We start from the raw sequence: 19,738 nt of genomic DNA, 5'->3' as shown, positions 1-19,738 counted from the left end.
CATGAGATGTCACAGAATGCTTTAGGTTGGATGTTAAGGATCATCTGACTCCATCTCCCCTGCAGAAGGTGCCAGCAGTCACCAGATGGGTGGACTTATCCAAGCTGTCCTGACAGCATCAAGGAGAGGGATGCATCTGAAGCACCGTGCTGGGGAGACCATGGAGATGTCACCCACCTCTTTGTAGGGGATTAATCTGTCAGTCATGCATAAGGCTTGTCCAAGTGGCTCTCCAAACCTGGAGTGTTGCCGAGGCCCCATAGCCGTGACCCAGCACATCACTACCAATGCAAAGATGTTCTGTAACTGAACCTAAATCACCTTGTCTCTAAATGAAGATAAAAATCCTTCCTCTTGTTTTCTGTAGCTCTCCAAGACTTCAGCCCAAACGTGGGAGTGCAAAAGCCTGCTAGGAAACAATCATATTCCCTTTGGTCTTCGGGGTCCTGCAGCCAGGTATCAGCCACGTTACCACCTTCTTCACCTAGGTAACCCCTCGTTTCACCCCGTATCTTGCCAGTGCAAATCACAATCAACAAGGTTGGAAAAAACATCAAGGTTTTAAAACCTGCCAGGGATGGGGCAGCCACAGCTTCTCTGGGCACCCTGTGCCAGCGCCTCAGCACCCTCAGAGTAAAGAACTCTTTATATCCAACCTAAACCTCCCCTGTTTCAGTTTGAACCCATCACCCCTTGTCCCATCACTACAGTCCCCAATGAAAAGTCCCTCTCCAGCATCCAGTTACCTCCACCCTAGTTACCAACAGACACTTGCATTTAAAAGCTATTCCTGCAGCACACACATAACCCAAACCCAGGAGCAACAGAGCTGCCCCAGAAGCTGCTCTCCAACAGCCGCTGCTCCAAGTTAGAGTTGTGTGACCAGGGTGATTCCTAGAGGTATTTAAGGATCCCGTTATAGCAACCAGCTTCCCATGCAAGCAAACACTGCCGAGGTCTGGGGTTATAGAGGCTGACAACCGAGGTTTGAAAAGGAAAGACAAAATACTCTCCGCTTCTTTGACCTGCAGTTTTTCATTGCCATCTCCCACAGAGCCAGAGACTGGTATGAAGGGAACACTTTGAACCCAAACACTAAGGGAAGAAGCTCCTTTATGGAGCCAGGCTGAGAACACTGGGGCTGTTGAGCCTGGAGAAGAGAAGCTGCGTGGAGACCTCAGAGCAGCTTCCAGGGTGTGAAGGGGGCTGCAAGGATGCTGGAGAGGGACTCTTCATCAGGGACTGCAGTGATAGGACAAGGGGTGATGGGGTCAAACTGAAACAGGGGAAGTTTAGATTGGATCTAAGGAGGAAATTCTTTCCTGTGAGGGTGCTGAGGCACTGGAATGGGTTGCCCAGGGAGGTTGTGAATGCTCCATCCCTGGCAGTGTTCAAGGCCAGGTTGGACAGAGCCTTGGGTGCCATGGTTTAGTGTGAGGTGTCCCTGCCCATGGCAGGGGGTTGGAACTGGATGATCTTAAGGTCCTTTCCAACCCAAACCATCCTATGATTCTATGAATTGAACCCTGACATCTGCTTTCCATGGGTATTTTCTCTTCTGAAAGCTCAAAGGATGACAAAAAAATTATAAAGCATAACAGGAACTCTTACAACAACTTTGGGAGGCAAAAGTTCTATAAAGGCAGATCTTTTCTGCCCATTATCACAAACATCTTCCTAGGCTTCATTAAGCACATTACAGTTTTACTTCAGTCAGTGGAAGCACAGATGCCATTTGATCTAAAGATTAGGATCACATTTCCTTCCTCTAAGGCAAAAGGCAAACATTAGCAGGATTACTGGGGTTAAACATTAATTATGGCTTGGGAGAGGCCCACACTTGCTGATGCAGGAGACCTGGGTTTAATACTAGTTAATAGTTGCAACATATTAAGGGGCTATTAAGATCCAGCCACATGTGGTAGCAATCTTCAAGTCATGCCTTTATTTCATAGAGTCACAGAAGGGTTTGTGTTGGAAAGAAGCTTAAAGCCCATCCAGCTCCAACCCCTGCCACGGGCAGGGACCCCTTCCACTAGAGCAGCTTGCTCCAAGCCCCTGTGTCCAACCTGGCCTTGAACACTGCCAGGGATGATGACTACGAAGATGATGGAGACTCCCTTTGGACGAGGAGTCCCATGGGAAAGCCAAGGGGTGATGGGCACAAGTTACTCCTGGGGAGATTCCCAATGGACACAAGAGGAAAATGCCTCCCAATGAGAGCAAGCAGCCATTGGAATAATCTCCCCAGGGAAGTGGTGACTCCCCAGCGTTGGACACTGTTGAGACTGGGCTGCACAGGGTGCTGGGCATCCAGTCTGGGTCATGCTGTGCCTGGAGAGGTTGGAACAGATGATCCTCAAGGTCCTTTCCAACCTGGTGTTTTGTGATTAAATAGCAACAGGCAGCTTTCTGGCCACAATACAATCAAATGGATGGATTGCCACTAACCATGACCCAAAGCACTGTGATCCTTCACCCAGGCATAAAGCTGAGACCTCTGAAGACCACTGGAGTCCAAGTGACTGCTGGATGCCCTGGATGCAATGGTGCTCTGAAGAGCCAAGCTCTGACCCTTCTGCAAAACAAACTTCATTCATCAAGCACAGAAAAGAAGGGGAGAGACTGGAAATTATGGGGGGAAGTGGTACAAAGGGGCTAAATAGAGCCAGTAGTGACTGTGTGAGCACTTCAGAACCCCCCTGTCCAAAATACATGGTGAGCAGAATGCCCAAACTCTGCAGGAATTGAAAGGACAAAGAGACCACATGAAATAAACCCAATCCCAAAGAGACAACTGGCCAAGTGCTGTGCATGAATAGCAAGCAAGTGACATGGGAAGAGGGGACCTCTTAAGGCTCTTATCCTTTAGATCCTCACTCATACCCTAGCTGCGACATCCCTTCTCCAAGGGAAGCCTTCAGCTATGGGATCTGTCACCAGGCAGACGTTCATTAAGATGCTTTATAATGCCCTGCTTAGCACATTCCCCAATGGATGCCTAGGCAGTGCATGACATGTGCAGCTTTCTCATGGCCAAGCATCTCAAGTGTGGAAGTAGTCAAGGTACGTGCCAGGCATGGCTCTCCTCTGAGCTCAATTCCTGCTCATGGCAGCGCTGGACATTTCCACTTCCTCTGCTGTGGAACTGAGTTATTCCAGTCTCATCATTAAAACTAAGTCAAACTCCATCTGCTTCCACTCGGATAAAGACTCCTCTGAGGTCGCTCTGCTCAGTACCTGTGACTCTGCTGCTCTGCCTTTGCAGCACAGCTCTCCCACACCACGAGCAGGGAGGCGAGTGATGCCAAAGTCAGTGCCTGGATTTGCTCAGGGTTATTCTGAGCTGGGTGCAAGGCAATATCCTTGTGCTATTTAGGTGCTCAGACCCATGCAGCAAGTCCAATGTGATCCACAGCACCATAGAAGCAATCAGGTTGGAAAAGACCTTTAAGATCATTAAGTCCAACCATTACCCCAGCACTGCCAGGTCCGTCACTAACCCGTGTCACTAAGGGTCTCATCACTAAGTAAGAGTCAAACATCTGGAATAAAGAGGGCAATTCAACCATCCACAACTAATATCCAGGGTGGGAGAGCAAAAGCCACAGCAGCATTGATCCTTTCACCCAAAAAGAAGTGCTATTAGAAAGACTAGAGCACTATCAGTAGTCTTAAGGAAGAGAGGCTGCATTAGTGAGCTGGAGGAGGATGGAAAGCCAAACATGAAGCAAGCAGGCCTGCAGGAAATCAGAAATGTGATATTCAACACTGTAATTACGAGTGATTAAGCTCCTGGGTGACAAATCTGCTTGTGCTGAACAAAGGCTGTGGAGCCAAGTTACCCCACTGCCAAAAGTAGCACCAGGAGGCCAGTGACTGACTGCAGAGTGATTGTGCTGAGTGACAGCTTGGATGCAGTTTGATGCTGCTCCCATTACAGCCAATGGGCAGGAACAGTGTCACTAAGACTGGAATGGTCACCAGCATCTTCCTCAGCCCCACTCAACCAGGCAAACACTGCATGGGAAGTTGTGTTGGACACTTGATTCTTCCAAGCCAGAATAACCACTGACATTTGTAACCATGTTTTCAGCAGCCACCCCATTTAGGTAACCACTGTCCCATCAACTGGCTTTAGCCTGTGAGCTGTGCAGCATCAGACCCAGGATACAGGGACAGAATCATGGAAACCCAGGTCGGAACAGACCTCAAGGATCATCTGCTCCAACCTTTCCATGCAAAGCATGACCCAGACTGGACGTCCCAGCACGCTGTCCAGCCCAATCTAAACAGAGTCCAATGATGGGGAGTCACCACTTCCATGGGGAGATTATTCCAGTGCCTGGTTATTCTTAATAGGAAACATTTCCCCCTTGTGTCCATTGGGAATCTCCCCAGCAGTAACTTGTGCCCATCACCCCCGCCTTTCCCATAAAAGGGCTGCGGTATCAGCAATGCAAGCTCTTCTATTGCCAGAAAACCACAAGTCTGAGTAACAAAGTTCCCCATATCTCACAGCAGAGAAATCCCACTAACGTCCCGTGTGCCAGCACATCCATCCCTGAACAAGGAGACCCTTGGAAAATAGCATCTTAGAGAAGATTTACTTTCTTCACCTCTTTTGCTCCAGAGGGACCAAGTACTTTGAGGACTTTGAATATTCCCTCAGCACCCCCTCACCTCCCATTCTCATCCTACCCATCAGCATCACATTGTATTTTACAGCACTGTGTGTTATGCTATGGGGTTACTCACCAGGTTCGCAGCCCCTTCAGGTCAGTAGCAATGGGTCAAGGTGAGGGCACAGAACTGCCTCAAACTCTCTCCTGATTGAACCCGTTCTCCCTTTGTCCTGTGTTTTACCCCATCACAGCTCAGGAGCTGTCCTAAAACGACCCGTGTTTAGTCTGAAAACCACTCTTCCGCCAGCAGTACCGGGAGAAACCAAGTCATACCATTCACAGCAACCCGCGGGCTGCTCCCACCTCCACCGGGAACGTGTGTGAATAAGCACCATGAACACGATGCTTTACAGTTTAGCATCAACCTTAAGATCCGCCCATGCAGTGACATCCCCCACGGATTCCCACCTCCACATGGGAAAGTGCCATTTCCATATCGCACGCAAGGAGCCAACACATTCCCTGCTGCCCTCCTTCCGTATTACTCACGGAGCAACCCACAGAGTCTCTTTACGCCAGGCTGGTGGGGGTGAAACCGAGACAGGTTCAGCTGCCAGACACTTCTACACCATGTGCAAATGCTTCTCAAGGGGAAAAGCAGCTAAAGATAGCTCAAGTCCTGTAATCAGACCCATACGACTGGGAACTTACTCCCGCCCCAGCTGATGTTACTGGGATAGATGCCTCGAAATCATCACAAGCCACTTTTGAAAGGAGCTGCTGGGGTTGAAGACCTCTGTTACATTCCCAGTCCAATCCCTGCGTATCAAAAAGCACTTGGAATGCAAAGCCTGGGGTAATGGGTTGCAGCCGCAAACCATGAGCATCCCACAAGGAGGTGAAACAGTCCCTGTGTCACTGTGGCAGCAGCAGCAAGGTTTTCCCATTACCACCTTTGCACCCTACTGACTCCAAAGATGCTCCGTGACCTCATCCCACTGCCACGATCAGGATAAAGTGAGCAGAGCCCTTTGCCAAGTAGGAGCACCCTCAGAGCTCCCAGCTATTTTGGGCAGGTTCTGTCCAAAGCTGAAGGTATTTATGGTATCCAGTTACCATCCATCACTGGGGTGGCTGTGAATCACCAATCAAGTGCTCATTATTTGTCTGTTGCACTGGAGAAAAACCATTAGAAAGAAAAAGAGAAGGAGAAAAAACCCATTGCAGATTCCCTTTTCTTGTCACATCCCACATATTCCATTCTTTCTATCAGAACTGTACAGCTGCTCGTGTGAAACAGTGACATTACACCGAGGTTACCATCACAGTGGAACAAAAACTATGCACTAAAATGATGGAGCCAGGCGAAAGTTCCTACACAGCATTTCCCAGTCCCTCTCTCACTGTAATGGTTGGGTTCGATGATCATAAAGGCCTTTTCCCACCTAGTTGATTCTCTGATCTCAGCCTACAGCACTTCCCACCTCCCAGGCATGCCTCACCACCTCCATTGCAAGCACTGCCGCCTACCCATTCCAGCCCATCACCAAAGATGAACCTCCATCAAGTCGCCTCCATCCCCACAAAGGCCACCCAGATCCTTCTATAGGGTCTTTCAACCACCCCCCAAGCTCTCCATGTCAGCTCCTGGAGAACATTTGTGCTTAATGGAAGAAGAAAGCATACCTGCAGAGTGTATTTGGGGACAGGGATTGCAAGACAAGGCTTTACATCTCAGCTTCATCACAAGCTCAGTGGTACAGATACTTGGTTTAGACATCTCACCCCAACAAAGAGGATGCTCTGTGGTTGAGTGCCATGTGTCTGCAACCAGAAAGGCACCCACATCTGAAAGGCTGCCAACAGTGAGCTGCAGCTCTGCTCTGCAGGAGGGGCTGTTGCCTTCCCATCAGTTGACCTGCTAAAAGGACTGGGAACTTGTCATTGGAGTTAGATTCCCACACAATAGAGCAGGCACCGGAAAAGTTGAGTTTACTGAAATGCAGCTGTGGATTGCTATGAACCCATCAGAAGGGACAGGCAAGGAAAGAGAGGTGGTGGGGTACCCCTGTGTGTTAGAGAGGGCTTTGACTGTCTACAGCTTAATGATGGCTGAAGGAGGTGATCCTGCCCCTCTGCTCTGCTCTCATAAGCCCCCACTTGCAGCACTGTGTGCAGTGCTGGGGTCCTCGACATAAGAAGGACATGGAGCTGTTGGAACAAGTCCAGAGGAGGCCACAAGGATGCTCAGGGGCTGGAGCAGCTCCTGTATGGAGCCAGGATGAGAACATTGGGGCTGTTGAGCCTGGAGAAGAGAAGCTGTGTGGAGACCTCAGAGCAGCTTCCAGTGTGTGTGAAGGGGGCTGCAAGGATGCTGGGGAGGGACTCTTCATTAGGGACTGGAGTGACAGGACAAGGGGTGATGGGTTCAAACTGAAACAGGGGAAGTTCAGATTGGATCTAAGGAAGAAGTTCTTTCCTGTGAGGGTGCTGAGGCACTGGAATGGGTTGCCCAGGAGGTTGTGAATGCTCCATCCCTGGCAGTGTTCAAGGCCAGGTTGGACAGAGCCTTGGGTGCCATGGTTTAGTGTGAGGTGTCCCTGCCCATGGCAGGGGGGTTGGAACGGGATGATCTTGAGGTCCTTTCCAACCCCAACTGTTCTAGGATTCCAAGTACTCGATAAGCACCCCAGGCCCAGTCAGCATGGGTTAATGGAAAGCAGTTGGTGGCCAGTCATAAGTGGTGTTCTCAGGGATCAGCACTGGGACCAAATTCCCAAACATCCCAAGTAACAATGAGCCCTTGGGGAACCCAGACACCTCGGCAATCCCTGCAGATCCACTCAAGCAGCCACAGCCTGATTTATCTCCAAGCTCAGCCATCTGCAGCTGTATTTATTCTTTTAACACCAGCTACATTGCCTCGGCCCAATGATTTCTCTCCACAGCTCTGCCATGTAACAAGCATTAAACCTGATGGTGCATGAGACACAACAGGGTTTTATTCACACCCCTGTCCAAAAGCTGGCTCAGGAGAGCTGGCAGCCACAAGTGGTTTAGGCAGTGTTTGTCTCATACCTTCCTGGTCCAAACAAACTATGGGGCCCGAACTATGGGGCCCGAACTACGGGGTCTGTCAGGAAAAAATGCCAGTTTGGCTGCAGAACATCTCATCAGCTTCAGGCAATGCTGAAACAGAGCAGTAATCGTGGAATGGTTTGGGTTGAAGGGGCCTTAGGATCATCCAGCTCCAACCCCTGCCACGGGCAGGGACCCCTTCCACTGGAGCAGCTTGCTCCAAGCCCCTGTGTCCAACCTGCCCTTGAACACTGCCAGGGATGGGGCAGCCACAGCTTCTCTGGGCACCCTGTGCCAGCGCCTCAGCACCCTCCCAGGGAAGAGCTTCTGCCTAAGAGCTCAGCTCAGTCTCCCCTCGGGCAGGTTCAAGCCATTCCCCTTGGCTTACCCCTACCAGTAAGATTTAGGTGGCCAGGCAAAAGCAGCCAGAAGGCAGCAGTGGCTGGGACATGTACACGGCGGATGCAACATTCAGCTTGACCAAGCACTTGGAGCAGTTTTCCTCCCTCCCACATGTCCCTCTTGCCTTCATAAACAATCATCTTCTGGTGCCTAACAAAGGGTTGGAAAAACAACCCCGCATCAGCAATTAAACGAGCACGAGGTCCAGAGCTGATGCCAGAGACTGAAGGGTTAAAGGGGGGATGGCACACATGGAACAGGATTTAAGCTGTTCTTGCTGCCTCCTCCTACTAGCACTCGCTTCGTTTTCATTCCTCCCAGATCTAACCCCAGGCCCCACCATGGTTGTATTTCACTTCCAACTTGAAGCAGAGAACTTCTTATAAGTAGTATGAAACGGGTCAGGGATCCCGATAACAGCTCTCGAGGTAAAAAGAGGGTTTGAAATCACTGCAATCACATTCTCTCAGTGCAAAAGGCTGGTCTGTGTTTCCCAACTGCAGTATTTAACCAAGAGAAGCTTCCCAGGAGACACTGCCTCAAGCACAACGTGTTTGAGCCATAATCAGTACCAAGAGATGCTCCTTCTCCCCAGCTTCACAACATTGAGTGAATTCAGGTATAATGATTAGGGTATCAACTCTGGTAGGAGCCAGATGGCTTTGCTACATGAAGTACTGCAATTGGATAACCCCAGGAAGTCCCATTTCCACTTACTTTAGCTCTGGCTTCTTTGGATGAGGTTGCTATCACAAAGCCAAGCTCGGAGCACTGGATGCTGTGTTTAATCCTATTAGCTGATTACACGGCTGAGCAGCAGCAATTGTTTGCTCAAAGAGTGAGCCCAACTGCCCAGTTTGGGAGCCAGACGGTCACAGTGACCTTGTGTACAGCAGCACTGTAACAGCAATGGGTGTTTGCTCCCACTCTTGTCCAAAGCCATCTCTTTCAACGGCTCAGCCTATCTGCAGCACAACCAGGGCTGATGTTCCTCGTGCCAACCCTGGTTCAACCAGACTAAACCCTCGAGCATGGCTTTGCAGAGGGTGGACATGTTTCTGCTATATATCGTGCTATACAAGCATCCCTCTCGCCAAGTCCCGGCTCCTTCCTCGTCCATCACCTGCCAGGCCATCACTTGGCCTAATACACATGGCAAGAATGAGGATCAATTTGTCCTGTGCTCACAGCAGAGGGGGCACTCATGCAAGAAGGCAGCAACCTCAAAGGACCTTCCTGCCATGACCAAAGCAGATGAACATCAGGTTTGAGCCTCTTTTCCCATGACTTTCTGCACGTTTCTGGCAGGAGTCATGAATAACCACAAGGAAGCAAGCAAGGAATGTCCCTTCCCATCCTGGCTCCACTTCCTAGTGGGAGCAGCCAAAGAAACAGGTTCCCTTTCCAGGTCCCTTGACTTCTTATTGGCTGCCTGGTTTCAACCTCCACACTGCATCCCTTATGGGGAAGGAGCTTTATAGAGGGTGAAGATTCCATTCCATGGAGATTCATTTCCTCATGCCAAAAGGAAAGGCAGTTTCTGATCCCACCACCCTCCTGTGAAGCAGGTATCACCACATCTCTCTCCTGGGGAGTTCAGCACAACGAACCCTGGTCACACTTTCAGAGAGAAGCTGTGGGCATCCATCCTCTGGAGAAGGCTCCTTGTTGCAGATCCCAAGAGGATGGAGATGTCTGCATAAGCATGGAGTCAGCTGCCCCAGTTTGAGGGGGACAAGACATGCCCACACTCGGACTGGAGGATCCCCCCCATTCATCTCTGTGCATTCAGGTAACACACGGGAGCTCCTGGGAATCACACCCATCCAAATTAAGACAATTCCTGGCCCAGATCTATACCACTGCGCCCTTTACCCCTTTCAACCCATGGTTTTGCCATCCTTCCAAAAGCCAGTGCCCTAAAAGAGCATCAATGAGAACTGTCCTCCCTGCCCTGGTGTTCAATAGCTACATAGAAGCTCTAAGAACCCTTTCTCCAAGCCAAGAGCAACCTGGAGAGATGCAAGAAGGCAGACCCCTCCATTTCAAGCCACGCTGAGACCAGCTACCATCCCCAGCTCATTACACGCACACTCATACAGCACAGAAGCATTTCAGGCACTTGCTCGACCGGTTCACAACCCCCAAATTGCCCATTTCCTTTATGAAAAGCCCATTTGAGAGGGACTTACGGAGCAGCGGCACTTCCAGCACCGTTCCCTGCTGGATGTTTCCGCGCTGAAGGACCCAAACCACCCCTATCTCTCCGGCTTTCTGATGGTTTCAATGGTGCTGATGAGCTCCCAGCTGGAACAGCTCTTGCACACAGTCGGTTTTATCTGCAGCAGAGCACACTTGTGCGCTCTGAACCTCCCTTATCACGGCTGCAAATATCAGCAGAGATAGGGAGAAGCACGTAATGCCTGGGGAGGGAAGGCACACAAACACAAGCGGGCACGTCATCTTCTGACCCCATTTGACCAAGCTTGTGACCTCAGGGGCTCCCTGTTCATCACCCCATGTACCCTCCACGGCCCCTAGACAAGGACAGCCGTACATCCAGCCCATAAACTGCGCCAGGAGCGGAGCCGACTCCAGACCTTCAGTGGGTCAGCCTGATGCGTCCCTCCAGGGAACACGCAGCCACGATACAAAGTTCATGGAAATAGGGAAAAAAGCCAATGTTTTGCCTGAGCTTGGGGGAGAAGCCAAGAGAGCAGAGTGATGCCTCATGGGTCCGATACAGCACACGCTACAGTCAGACTGTTACACAAGAAGCTTGGATTTAAGGACTGGAGAGAGAAGATTCCTTAAGGGGAGGCCGTAGAGCAGCTCCAGTGCCTAAAGGGGCTGCAGGAAAGCTGGAGAAGGGCTTGGGACAAGGGGAATAGCTTAAACCGTGGCAGGGGTTGGAACTGGATGAGCTTTAAGCTCCCTTCCAACACAAACCACTCTGATTCTGCAATCTCGCTTCAGACAATGCTCACAGCTTCCAGCTGCTTCAGTTACATGCTTCTGCCTTAAGCAAAGCACAAGAAAGGGGTCGGTGGATGCTAAACCCCAGTCACTAAAACAAGGTGCTCTGGGTGGACTACTCAGTTTGGGGTTTAAAGGTTCCAAGTTAGAGGTGTCGAACACACTAACAGCATCAGGTCCCTGCCTTCACGCTGCTCCTGTGACAGCGGGAGAGATGCCCACCCTCCCCAGAGGTGCTTTCTGGAATGGTTTGCACCAAGACCCTCTTGCATCCAGAGCCTCCCTTCCAGCCCTAGAGGCCTAGCAAACCACAGGGTAAGTTTTAAGCTCCTCACTACCCATCTTAATTCCCATACCCCATGCAAGCTCAGGAGCAGAGCTCAAATCAGAGCACACTGCAGGGCTGCTACGCGCCTGGGTACCAACTCAAGGAAGGACATTTCTTCCCCAATGGCCTTCAGCAGCATCGCTCCTGCCCGGGTTCTCAGGGACAGCATCTCTGTTGCTATAAACCCACAAGCAGCTTTGTTTCCCTTTGCAAAGCAAAGCTGTATAAGGAGAACCCACACAGTTTTTCAGCAACAAGCATCCACGCAGCAGCATGACCTTGCGAAGCAAAAGGGCTTTCCTGATAGCACAAGAGACACCAGAGCCCACCTATTCCCATCACAATAATGTTTTAACATATACAGCTGTCTTCCCCACAGATACACCACATTCCTTTAACACACAGCCCTCTGACAGCAAGAGGCTGGAGATCCACACACACACAGAATCCTTATGCAAAGGAGACAGATTAGGAAACACTTGTGATAAGGGAAACTATCTCCAGCCCAGCTCTCAACCTTCTGCTTTAAATTAGGCTTTTAATGAGGGCCGCAAGCACTCTGCGTTCCAGTGATTAACTTGGAGCTAAATGAGTTTAGTTGCTTCTTTAACACCCATTCTGCTTCCAAGTTTCAGGCAGGAGCAGAAACAGGAGACAAGAACTACAAGGAGCTTGCAGGCTCTCAGGCACCAGCAACTCTTGAGGCTAATGCTCAAGAAGTGGGGTAACCCACCCCTAAGATAAGAGCCACCCACCACTATATACTTAGAGAGCATCAAATGCAACACGTGGTTGCAAGTGGTTCAGGAGCTCGCAGGACTCAGCTTGGGAGCATAGGGAAAGATGAGACAAGGATATCTAGACATTGCCATCTGTGTGAAAGCTGGAAAACAGCTCCCAAGTTCAGGGTATGAAGTGCAGAGCAGTCCTTCATGATAAACATCATTTGCATGTGAACAGGAACACGGCTAAAAATAGACCTTTTGAGAAGCCACAGGTCTCACCTTACCTCTTGGCTTGATGGATTCCAGGGCTCCAAAACCAGCCGCGGATTACAAAGCCTGCTTAGCCGTTATTACAGTGCGAATCTCTACGCTCAAGCAATAGCCACAGATGGAAAAATCATAACCCAAAGAGATAAAGAGAAATGGAGCGAATCACTCAGCTGGATTCCTGCCTGGACACCCAGCCCAAGCCGCAATCACTGCCTGTTTGCTCCCTTTCCATCTGCAATAGGTTTAACTGGCATTTAAAAGCCTCATTGACAAGATCCATGGATAATTAGTGGGTAGATTGACACCGAAATGCCCACACCACCTGCAAACAATCACTGCTGTATCAGGCCACTGCCTGTAAGAGATCACAGCCTCAAGGAACTTCTTTATGGGGCTTCTTCCTACAAGGGAGTAGTGGGGCAAGGAAGAGAGGCTGGGTTTGTGCATAGACCTCTTCTCCAAAAGGCCTTTTTTGTCTCCAAGAAAGGTCAAAGGGTTGGATGACTCCCTCCTACATCAGCAGCTGAGGCATGCAGGAAGCATTTGAATCCCAAGGAAAGCATTAATTACCTCTTAAATAAAAAGCAAACATGCTAAATCCACCCAAATACCCAAGAGTGACCTCACCACCATGGTAAGTTCCTGTAAACAAGCCTCAACCCTCCCCATCCCTCTCAGAGACAGGGTTTAGGCACCAGTAGAACCTCCAGTTACTGTGACCTGGGAAGCTCCCAGACCTCAGCTCCATCTAAACCTACCCTGGTGCAGCTTGAGGCCGGTTCCTCTTGTCCCATCCCTTGTTCCTTGGGAGCAGAGCCCAGCCCCTCCTGGCTCCATCCTCCTCTCAGGCACTTGTAGGCAGCCATCAGGTCCCCCCTGAGCCTTCTCTTCTCCACACTGAACCCCCCAGGTCCCTCAGCCCTTCCCCATCACACTTTGGCTCCAGGCCCTGCACCAGCTCCGCTGCCCTTCTCTGGCCCTGCTCCAGCACCTCAATGTCTCTCTTGGAGTGAAGGACCCAGAGCTGAGCACAGGATTCAAGAAGGAATCCTAGGCACAAGCCTCAAATCCTCCCCGTGCTCTTCACTGAGCTGCTCCAGGATTACACCTTCCTCCCAACACCCTCATAGAGCCCTCAGTGCATCACCCTATCACCTTTGGGTACCAACTCCCAACCGGCATCCACAGTGCTGTAGCCATCTCCACGCCTGAAAATGTAATCTATTTTATCTGCTTTGCTGCAATTCTGCAGTAGGCAACAGGCCCATTGACTTGATTTTAGACTCGGGCAATCTGATTTATGATGAGGGGACTGTCAACTCAAGAGATTCATCAATAGGAGGTTAAGTGGCCCAAGATATAATCTATTAGAGTGGCTCAGAACAACACTTGGACATTGAAGGGTACAGCCAGTCCATTACATCCTTTTAAATGCTACACCCAAAATACCTACTAAAGGAAATGCTGATCTTCACCTTGTGCTATTTAAGTCAGATGCGAGATGCTTCCCCTGAGCAAGCTGTGTAAATAGGAGCCCAAAACTGCATCTAACCTCAGGCTGAGGGAGGGAGAAGTTTCATTTCAGCTCAGAAAGGGGGGAAGGGAGGCAAAAGTGTGGGGATCAGACATTTATAAAGAGGTTGTACAAGTTACAGCAGAGTTTTAAGAAAAAATGGCAAGATATAAAGAAAATAAAGATTAAAAATTAAAGGCAAGCTTGCTTGAAGGGGGAAAAGCGCAAGATAAAAGCTGCTTTAGCACGGTGCCACATGGTAAATCTGAAAGTGAAACACATCTTTCTGAGCCTTCCCAGCCAACAGCAGCAGAAACTTGCAGCCCATCACCTCCAAGTACTCTGGGATCCAGCAGCCTGGACCCAAAAGCTGGCTCCCAAGCAGCCAGAGACGCAGTGGTTCGGGAACAGGAGGATTCAGTTCTGTCATGACTAAGGAATTACAGTAAAATCAGGACAAGCTATTTCCAAGACAGAGATCAGCTGCCAGCAGCACAGATGTGGGAGCCCAGATTTGTGCATCACCCAAAGAAAGGGGCTTTTTGCCTCCCTCCTATCCCCATCCCACCCTTTATCCAGCGGGAAGGAAATAACAGCCCACATCAGCAACACCTGGACCAGCAGCCACAAATCCCAATAAATCAGTGCAAGGAATACCCACCAAACCCCATAGTTTTAGAAAGCTGAATCTGCCCAAAGATGAAGCGAGCAAGAGAGGCAGAGCTGAATCATGATGCGCAACGGATTCAGTATGTGACAACACACGATGCATGGAGATAGACATGAGCATGGAAGAACTCCCCTCTAGCACCCCAAGAGGGTCCTGTTTGCACTCAATACCCTTCAGGGGAGCACTCTGGACCTTGAAACCACTCCTTGGCAGAAAGCTTCCCCAACTGTTTCATTCCCTATAAAACCAAGGCTTTTCTCTGAGGTTATTGAGCAACGACGAGCTATTTAACCAACACACAGGCAGCAGCCTGCCACTATCTGGGGGTATTTTGGGAGGAAGTGAGGAGGACGCAGTGGTGAGCTAAAGAGGGAGAAGCAGCCAAGGCAAAACCACCAGCGCTCAGCTTCTTCATAGACTTGGAAAGTCAAGGCATGCATTAAAGTAGCTGTATCTAATCACTGTTTATAGAGGGGCTGGCAGGCAAAAGCAACTGCTATAAACAGCCTTTTAAATCCCTTTTCCCAGCATCACTCTTACAGTATCCCTACCAAGGTCTGTTAAACACCAGTAGCGTACTCAGGGTAAGGGAGAACCATCAGGGAGAAGAGCTGGAAGAGGAATATTTGGCTTGAGGAGGGATGGAGAAGGACTGAGGTGCCTGGGTCTCACATACACACTAACATTGCACCCTTACAAGACCCTCTTGGACCCCTGGGTGGGCAAAGCTTTTCCCCTCCATGTATTCCAGCGTGGGTAAGGAAGCAGCTCGTTGGTGTGACACTGCCCTCTCCTGAGCAGAAGGAGCTGCTCAGCCTCACACCAGCTCCATACAACGATTACTGAGGAGCAACAAACAGCCCAGAGCAAACGGTTTGTTGTAAGCCAGAACATCACTCACCCCACAGCCGGCACCAGCAGAGCCCAAAGCAGCCTCCTCACACCAAAAGGACTTAGCTCCGTTCTGCACAAGAGTGAGCAACCACCACTTGGTCTCCTTACAGCTTAATTGCCAGCTGCTGCAGCCTACCAAAGCCTCTTTATGGCCACAGCCAAGCGGCTCCCAGGTGGATCCCATTCCTTCATCTCAATATCAAGAAGGTGCAAAGCATCCCATTAAAGGGGTTGTGGATAGGGCAATAGCCTTTCTGGATGCACCTTCCCAAGAGAAAGGAGCTCCAAACCAGCCTCCAGGGAAAGCAAGTTCCTACACCCCATGTTTGTAGGAAAGCTGCTCTCAGGAGGAGCCCTAAGCACCCATCTTCACCCAACCACAACACCCTTAATATCAGTGATAACCGCACCTTCCCACACCAGCCCATAGCTCTACAGCAGCAATGCCATGAGGATTTCAAAGGTACAACCACATCCTTTCATCATCACCCTCAGGAAGCCTTCCAGAGTGAGTTAAAGGACAATCTTCCCTGCAGGTGTGGCTGTTAAAAGGGGACCCAGCTCTAACTTCCACCACCTGTGAGCATCAAAGTGCCTCGTAGCAAACAACAGGGTGAAGGAGCCATCTGCTACCAGCATCTTCAGCTCAACCTGGGAGACCATTTGCAACTGAGTTACTGTCACCCACGCCTTAAGAAAACACACAACAAAACCCTAAATATACTGATATGGGCATTGAGCAGCATGAAAAACTACAGCAGTTTTAATGCAGGATCGAATTCCCATGGCAGCTCATGGATAAAACTACAACAAATAGTCCCTGGCCTCCGCAACCGGCTCAGTATCTTGTTATAATCTCCCTGCTTCATAAAAGCAATTTGTTGCCTTGCAAAACCAAGCCCCCTTATCATTAATTCCAAGCCAGCAGCCGCTGAACCTACGACTTGACACCAAATAGATGGATCCAAGCAGAACTCGTTTCATTGGCGCTGCTCGTTGGCATGCTTCGCATTCAAGCACGGGATTCATCCCAGGGAAGAGAGGAACACGCTTATTTGATAGAGAAAGTACAGCTTGACAGAGACACCCACTCTAACATTAACTCTGCCTTAAAGCAGAGCTTATATTTGACACCTTCTAAAGCAAAGAGAGATATTCCGGAGCTAAACAGTGCTGGGATACTGGTGTGAAGACGTCATGATGGAGGAAAAGAGGTTAAAACAGCAGGATTAAGGATTCAGGATGCATCACTGCTTCAGGTGGATGAAGGCTGTATAATGTATTAATGGACCACTTCCCGTAGCAATCATGACTGGTGAACACAGGCAAAATGCAAGGCAGGAAATCCATTTAGTTCAGCTTTTCCCCAGCCACACCTGCCAAGTGCAAGCTGGCAATATGTATGGAGGAACAAAGGCAAAAGGCATTTATCCCGCCCCACTGTGCGATTCCGACCCCTAAAAAAGCTCTTTAGGAATAACTTTGCTCCCTAATACACGAGTCGAAATGTCCTGGCTGCTGGGAGCACCCCAATGAGAACACAGCATCCGAGCAGCGCAATAGGGTTTAACGTTCTCCACACAGAGCCTAACTTTCTAACAGAGGAAAACCCACAGGGCTTACTGAGCAAACACTCATTTCCCTTCGTAGAGGGACAAAGAGAACCATAACTCAATATTTGCTTCGTTTCACATGCAGCACCGTCACCACCGTGCCGATTATCTACCCGTAATCCCTTCCCAGCCCCAAAACAACCCGTAAGCCAGCACGATGAGCAGCAATAACACAGACCCAACCCTAAACACCCGGTACATGGGGAGTTTGACAAAGGCAGGTTTTCAGCCTGGCTGAAGAGCCCCCGTTTCCATCTCGCCAGGGGTGAAATTTCACAGCTTCCAACATCAGGAATTGCTACACCAGACCTTTTCCAGAGGAAAGGCTCACATTTCCACTGCAACTCCTCCAAGCCCAGTTTTCCAAGCACTGAATAGACAGGACTTGGGAGAGAGCTTCTATAAAGCAGCAATGAGATTGATTCTTTCCCCCCCCCCCCCCTCTTTTTCCTGAATGATTCCTTTTTCCAAGCAATTCCTTTGCCAAGCATCCAGACAAAATAATACCCTTTATATTCACCTTCTCTGCTCAGGGCTGGGAAGAAATAGGGGGCCTTAACATGGGGCTTTGTCCCTAAGAGCCATCCAGGACATCCCTAACGCATCCTCAGAGCGTGCGAGGGGAGTTTGGGTGCTGGATAGGCACAGGGTGCTCACACAGCGGGGCAAGGAACAATAAATTCCTTTGGGATTTTGCTGTCTCAGGGTTTTACAGCGCTGGACAATCCCAGTGGAAAGCCCTGGGGCTGTGGGACACTGCAGATGCCATTCTTTTGAAAGCCATGTATAAAAATGAAGCATTACCTGTAACCCAAGCAGGGTTTAATGGGGAGAAAGGGGGTGGCTGGATCCATACCCTGGCAACTTGGGGGGTCCTGGAGCCCCAAGGGAGTACCCTGAGACCTGACCTTAGGGTGGGTGCCCACTCATATCCCCCATCACACAGCAGCATCCCACCACACCATAACTTTGCTTGGGATGCTCCCTGTTAGGGGTGCCACCCATGAGGGTGGGGAGCGCCTTTTTGGGGGGGGGGGGCACAGAGCGCAAAGAACCACCTTTTGGGGTAAAGAATCACCTTTTCGGACAACAGAGCACCTTTTGGGGGTCAAACCCGGAATATCACAATACACACAAGCCCCGGCTCAGCATCACCCCACCACCACCACCACCACCCCACCGCGGGGACAGGGGGGATGCAGGATGCTAAGGGCCACCCCTTCCTCCCCTTCCAACCGGTCCAACCCTTTACCTGCCGCCGCTGGGAAAGCCTCCAGGTCGCTAAGCCCCGGGATGGGATCGGGGCGGAGGGGGACACCCCTGCTGCTCCCCCCCACCACCACCACCACCACCCCCTTCCTCCCCCGGTGGCAGGGGTGCGATAGGGACAGCGAAGGGAGCTGGCACCACCGTGTCCGGGTCCCCGTCCCCCGCAGCCCGGCTCGGCTCGGCTCTGCCGCCCGCTCCGCGGTGCGGGGCGGGGGCTCGGGAGGGCGGCTCCGCCCCGGAGAGCCGGCGGCAGGAGGAAGAGGAGGAGGAGGAGGAGGAGGAGGAGGAAGGGAAGCAGGAGGCACCCAAAGAGGAGCCCGTGTGTCCTGGGGTGTCCCTGCAAGCAAGCAAAGCCGCAAGGGTTCGGGTCTGGGGGTTACACTGGTAAGGGAAAGGTTGGGGCATCGCTGCCAAGGGGGTAACTGAGCTACATGGGGGTGATGCCCCAAAGCTGGGCTCTGGGAGCCCTGAAGGGCTGGGAAAGTCGTGGGGGGCTTGGTAATGTACTGTGGGGTTTGGAAACGATGAGCCCCAAACGGGCAGCGAACCCCTGGCTGCATCACACATAGAGGCATAGAATGGTTTGGGTTGGAAGGGACCTTAAAGCTCCTCCAGTTCCAACCCCTGCCACGGGCAGGGACCCCTTCCACTAGAGCAGCTTGCTCCGAGCCCTTGTGTCCAACCTGGCCTTCATCACACATCACCAACGTCTTCCTCCTCTGAACCATGATGTCTGGAAGTTGTTCACCCCGGGGAGCAACGTGTACATACACACACACATAGGATGTACATACACACACACAGGGTGTACATATTCACACATAGGATGTACACACACACATAGGATGTACATACACACACACAGGGTGTACATATTCACACACATAGGATGTACACACACACATACACACACACACATAGGATGTACATACACACACACAGGGTGTACATATTCACACATAGGATGTACACACACACATAGGATGTACATACACACACACAGGGTGTACATATTCACACATAGGATGTACACACACACATAGGATGTACACACACACATAGGATGTACATACACACACACAGGGTGTACATATTCACACATAGGATGTACACACACACATAGGATGTACATACACACACACAGGGTGTACATATTCACACATAGGATGTACACACACACATAGGATGTACACACACACGGGATGTACACACACACACATAGGATGTACATACACACACACAGGGTGTACATATTCACACATTGGATGTACACACACACATAGGATGTACATACACACACACAGGGTGTACATATTCACACATTGGATGTACATACACACACACAGGGTGTACATATTCACACATAGGATGTACA

At 50.4% G+C, this 19,738-nt stretch overlaps 1 protein-coding gene across 6 annotated transcripts in view; it reads right to left on the bottom strand.

Moving 5' to 3' along the window:
- Nucleotides 1–18,427, bottom strand: part of GDPD5 (glycerophosphodiester phosphodiesterase domain containing 5) — a 163,211-nt gene extending 144,784 nt beyond the window's left edge. Inside the window, exon 1 of one of the 6 annotated variants that reach the window (XM_057417395.1) lies at nucleotides 18,347–18,427. The gene's annotated coding sequence lies outside the window, so the exon portion shown is untranslated. Of the gene's footprint in view, nucleotides 1–15,488; nucleotides 15,571–15,891; nucleotides 15,986–18,346 lie in introns of those variants that run through there. The other 5 variants (XM_057417396.1, XM_057417394.1, XM_057417398.1 and 2 more) reach the window with 5 other exon arrangements.
- Nucleotides 18,428–19,738: the final 1,311 nt, after the last annotated feature.

Source organism: Pezoporus wallicus, unplaced genomic scaffold (genome assembly GCF_028554395.1).
Source record: "Pezoporus wallicus isolate ANWC-B61680 ecotype Strahan unplaced genomic scaffold, APGP_CSIRO_Pwel_v1 contig_13838, whole genome shotgun sequence".
Taxonomy (NCBI): domain Eukaryota; kingdom Metazoa; phylum Chordata; class Aves; order Psittaciformes; family Psittacidae; genus Pezoporus; species Pezoporus wallicus.
The sequence above is the reverse complement of the archived record's forward strand: the minus strand, read 5'-3'. Positions and strand labels throughout refer to the sequence as shown.